Genomic DNA, 5,734 nt, shown 5'->3' with positions numbered 1-5,734 from the left:
AAAAAATACGAAAAAATCTGGCCTTTATCACTTTAAATCTTACTGAAAAAGTTGCAAAGTCTTATTCTGTGAGTTCCCCCATACGTTCTGCAGCTTTCATGAACCAAAACCACTTTACAAAGGCATGTTCTTTAAAAGTTAATTCTGGCCATATTTTTTTAATCAAGCATCTAGCAGAAGACCACACAGGGAGCTGAGCAATGCAATTTAAAGGGCAAGCCCTTAGCGATCAGGGCCCCCTAAAAGCCAATGAGGCCTCAGAAATGAAAGCTGGCTGGAAAAAGATCTTGATAGCCCTTAATTGGCAGAGATGTCAGCTTGGGCCTAATTCCCCATCTGCTTGCAGATGTAAAATTTGAAACTGAGATCATCTTGCTGCTGTGCTGTCATCTTTTTGCATCAGCAACCCAAGTGTGGCTCCAAGTGTGGCTCAGCATCGAGGACAGGCCTGTGGCAGCAGCAGGATTAGAAACCCACAGTCAGGGTGGAGGGAGTGGACAGTGGCCACTTGCAATGAGCTGCTCTGGTGTGGCCCCATCTGTTACCTGAATGTTGACTGTGATGCAAATACTGAGTATTTTCATGTGTGTCTTAGTGATATCCCAGGTATTTGAGTCTCTCTTCCACAGTATATGTTACTGTTGGAGAGAATTAATTGAGGTTAGTACTCTCATAAACCTTCACCTGTGACTGCCTTTCACCAGCTGTGCTGTTGATTTGAATATATGTCAAAGTAACATTCTTATTTTAGATGTCTTTCAGAAGCTCTGATATGTTTTGTTTGGCTTGTTGTGCTCTTTTTTTTTTTTTTAGTGGATAATGCTCATTCTTCAGTTTATCTATTAGCTGTGCAATCTCTGCAAATTCAGAGTAGCAATTAACTGATTGCCAATTTCCCTTGTGAAAATTTAGTACGCCTCCTGTCCTTTGCTGTGACATTCCTGGGATTTCACGATACTGTTCCCTCTCTCACTTGGATATCTGATCTGGCTATGTTGTTGGAATTTAAAGAATGAAAGCACAATTGCAAGCAACTTATTGCTAGTCTGGTTGTAATTTCTCTTGTGCTTTGTAGTTATTATTCATGGCTCAGTTGGCTGCTCTTCATCCATTAGTAACAGAGATGCATCTTTCAGGTAATGAAACTGTTCACAAGGCACCTGGCCAGTCATTTATAAGCTGGAAGGCTAGCAAACAACGTTTTTAGCTGCCTGAGGGATTTGATTATTGAATTCTCTCCTCCAAAGACCAGAAAAAGAAGCTTTGCAGAAAATCTGTAGAGGAATTGGGAATCCTGTATAGGTCTGGAAGGAAAGTCACTGAATAGGTTTATATTCCCATGAATGCCAGTAATTTCTCCATCAGGAAGAGGTGTTCTAGCAACTGTTTTTAATTTCTCTAGAATGGCTTTGTTCAACACAAATTCTGTAAAAAACCCTCAGCTTTCCACTGCTGAGTGGCATTCTTTGGTGTTCAGCTTTGTGGGAGTTCTCTTCATCAGTTGTTGTGTCCTTTCTTAGGATTATTTAGACCATTTGAAATAATAATTTTATAATTAGTAATTCTTCAAAATATATAGTTATTCATTGAAACACCCAAGGAGCAGAGTCAATGTTACTTTTATAATAAGAGGTAGATTAGGGGTCACTACTGGAAAGGCAAACTTGTACAGATCCTTTTCTGGGGCAAACTACAAAACTTGTGTTAGTGCCTTATGGTATTTGTTTGATTGACCTTGTTTCACTCAATTCTGATAAGTTATTGCAAGAAGCACCTTCACAATTGCAGTTTCACAAATTAACACTTGATACATGAGGTCTTTTTTGGAGATTTTAACCTGTACACCTTGGTGACATAAAATGTTTTGGTATTATTCATGTTCCTGATTTTGGCCAGTGTATTTTACTCTAAATTTGCCATGGAGAAAAAACATGCACCCGGTTGCCACAGTTAAAATGCAGGATAACAACTTTGTAAGGTTTGACCGCTTATAGTTTTCTGACCTCCTGCCATTGTGTTGCCTTAATGCTTCCTGGGATCTGACATGAAAGAGAAAACTTACAGCCTACAAGCCCTGTATTTAGCCAGGGTTTGTCCTGTTCACCCATCAGTCTTCGGTTTCTTCTTGTCAGAATTGCATTTTCTATTAAGCAGTCACAGCTCAGTCATCCAGGAAGACTGGCAACATCACCTTGCAGCTTTCACTCCCTCAGCTCCCACTATCTGGAGGTCTTGCTGGTTAGCTAGTAAAATACCTTTTACTCTGCAGAGTGGAGGAGGCGGTCTCGTTGGTATTGTTCTTTCATTAGAGCATGTAGATGTTATTCTTTCACACATTTTCCCAATTCCAGTGTTAGGCGGGAATTGCTGCCCTCTCTGTGGGAGTTCTAGCTTTGTTCATTGCATGCCTCTAGCAAGCACTGCAATTGGACTGTAATCTTGTTTGGATTTGTTCCTGAGCTGATGAAGTCCATGCTGTATAGTGCAGTTTAGCCTTCCAATGGAGATACTTTTGCAGAAATTGTTATTGGGCCTGTCAAAATTCATAGCATCTATAACCCAAGTAAAACATATCAAGGTCTGTCACAAATGGGTGCTCTTTTTATGGCAGATACTTTCACTGTGCATTAATGACTTAAGAAGATAATGTGACAACTGGAGTTTTCATGCAGAAATTTTCAGAACAAGATTTCCAGTGGTAATTTCTTCATTGTCTCTGAGCAAGGCTGAGATTGGACTTTTGGAGGTATTTTTGCACTAATTATTATTCACAGCCTGGCCTGTGATACGCATCTGGAAAAGTTCAGAAGTATTTAAGGCAATAACATTTCTACTTATTACAAAAATAGAGGTTTGTTGAATCTATTATAGGAAAAATATCACCCATAACTAGTACTGAGCTCTATTTACAGCCAGGTCTGGACCTGCCCACAAAACATTCAACAAGAGTGGAGTGGCATTGACATTCCAGGAATCTTCTCTTCCACTTACTTCCTGCATCCTTCTTGTTTCAAAGAAGCATCAGTCCAATGTCCGTGGCTCTGGCAGATGTACATGCCCTCAGAGAGATTACATGATGGGCAGAGAAAAGACATGGTACTCTGGTTGGTATGCAAAAGCGTAATTTTCTCCTGTTATTTTTTAGCTGTGATTTTTGTCTAACTGTTTTTGCTTATGATTACCTTTAATGCATATCTTTTGAAACTAAACAGGAGCTGGAGAATGAAGGCAAGCAGGTTAACAAGAAATGGAGAAGAAACTGTTGTTTCTTTCTAAAAGCAACTTGAAAATGGGGGTGATCAGATGAACACTGGCAAGAACAGCTATATTTTCTGGTTTAAGTAATCCAGCTGCAATTTATTTGAGTTGTTTTAATTTCAGAGAGTAGAGAAGGTTCCTAAGTGCTATGATGGAAATTTACTGCAACTGGATAATGATATGTTTATGTGACTTTGCCTTTTTTTTTTTTTTACTATCTCCAGATGTAAAATGTCCACATAAAAATGAAAAGATTTATTCAGAAAAGGCACTGGCTAAAGCTGCTCTTTCTACAAAAGAGTAAACACTGGCACTAATAAAAAAAGGAATTAAACCCTTGTTATTAATGGCTTTATGGGGAGCTACTTTTTCTTCTCATTTTCATCTTAAAAACATATTTTTCAAAAGACTGCAAAAATATAATGAATCTACATTGAATCTATGCAGGGTCTCCATCCCAGGCTCCGCCTCCCACAGTGCCAAAAGTGGATGCTGAGGAAAGCGGGTGGAAACAGAGAGATGACTACACAACATTTCAGCATTTTGTTTCCCTTCCTGCCCTCTGTGCTGTCCAAACCTTTGGTCACATCTTGCTGAGCCAGAAGTGGTTTCTGTGTACTTTGTAGCTCAGTGGATTTCTTCTCCATTAACCTGCATGGACTTCCTTCAATGCATATAAAACGTTACGGTCCATATTGCTCTGCCGCGAGGAGTTCTGCAGCGTAACTACCTGGGTTTGCCACAACCCCCCCACCTGCCAGCTTTACTTGCTGATTCCTGGTTCTTTCTGAAGGTGGTAGGGACTGACCTTTCTTCTCAGATGTACATCTCGAACAAACTGGGTTTATTAGGATCTGCATCAGTTTGTGAATCATTACTTCACCTTGTAAAACACTATTGATCAAACTGAATTTTGTGTTTCTGTGAAGGGGTATATGTATATGATAGACATACCTGATAGCAATATTTACTGAAGGGAAAGCCTAAAAAAGGACCTGTTATCTTTTGCTGAAAACTTTGAAATATTTTAGCCACTGAGTTTGAAATTTCGATAAATGTTACCTAAGTTGGACTAAAGTTTTGTTAGGGTGGTGAGCTCCATCCACTGTGTCTTAGCCATTTCTTGTTATGAGTTTAGGTCACGTGCATTGTTTTAGCAGGGCTTCTTGCTTTGAGGAGCTCTGGTTGATCTGTTTCTTTGAGAAAAAACACTAAAAAGGACAATTGTCAGTATGCTCAAATGCTGGTTATGGAGTTATATCGCAGTGGTGTGTTTTCTTAAGGTTGATTTAAACTAAAACTACTCTCTTATTGCCTATGCTGCTTCTCTCTTTAACATCAGATAGGAGATGAAGACTGGTTCCTACCAGAGTGTGTTTACAGGCTGTATGTACATGGACAATTGATGACTACAAATTCGAGGCTAATATCTAGCAGCTCCCAAAGACAATGCGGCTATGTACTGCTTCTAAACAATCATTGTATGCCCTGGAGTCCTTTTTTCCCAGATACAACAGGTTGGGGAGGTGTGGAAACCCACCAAAGGGTATTTGGGGGTGGGCACATAGGTGGGTTCTTTCTGTCAGCTGGGTGACTCTGGAACAATTTCTCCACTGATGGGAGCGTATGACTCACTGCAATAACATTTTTTTCCTATAAGCTGTAATTTTCAGTTTCCAGATCCAGTAAGAAATTCTGGGGTTGGTTTAGCTCTTGCCAGGTAAGATATTGCCTTTGCATCCCTTTGCCCGTCACTGAATGAAGCTGCCTGAGGTTTAATGTTCCCTTCTCTGATACGCTTTTTCGAGAACTTTTTTAACTGTGAAAGCCATATGTTCTTTGTCACACAGAAGACCATTAGCCAAGTCAAGCTGACTGCCAAGTGCCCTGGAGACTGTGAGGTGCCATGTCTCTGGAGATGTTTTTCTTTTTCATCCTCTCAGTATCTCCCTGCCTTTTGCAGGGATCTGGCTGTAACTTACAGCTGTTTAATGAAGAGAATGTAACACAGCTGGAATTTCATCTTCAGCTGCTCTAGGAATAAATCACATCCTAGGTCCCCTTATCAGCACAATGCCATAAATGCTGTTACTGACACAGAACAAATTGCTTTACCACTGCACCAGACAAGATGTGGGCAGCGATGTGAACATGATATGCCCTTGCACAGTCCATGCTTGAAATCTCTCGAGTATGTATATATAGATTCATCTGAATGGGGAAGAAAAGACAACCCTTTAAGATAGTTTACTACTACTAGGTTGGGTTCGCTCTGTGGTGTTCTTAATGTTTTCTTTAGTCTAAGTTTGCTAAAAAGAGGAATGAAATGCATCAGTTCACAGGATTTATTTAATGACCTTCAGAATCATTAAACATAGAATGTAGTAGGGTGCTTACTCAGGATTTTTTGTTATTAATGAGAGGCCTGTGTTAAATTTTTTTTTTTGAATGGTGATGAATTTTAGTATTAGAATGG

This window comes from Haliaeetus albicilla, chromosome Z (genome assembly GCF_947461875.1).
Source record: "Haliaeetus albicilla chromosome Z, bHalAlb1.1, whole genome shotgun sequence".
NCBI lineage: Eukaryota > Metazoa > Chordata > Aves > Accipitriformes > Accipitridae > Haliaeetus > Haliaeetus albicilla.
The sequence above is the reverse complement of the archived record's forward strand: the minus strand, read 5'-3'. Positions refer to the sequence as shown.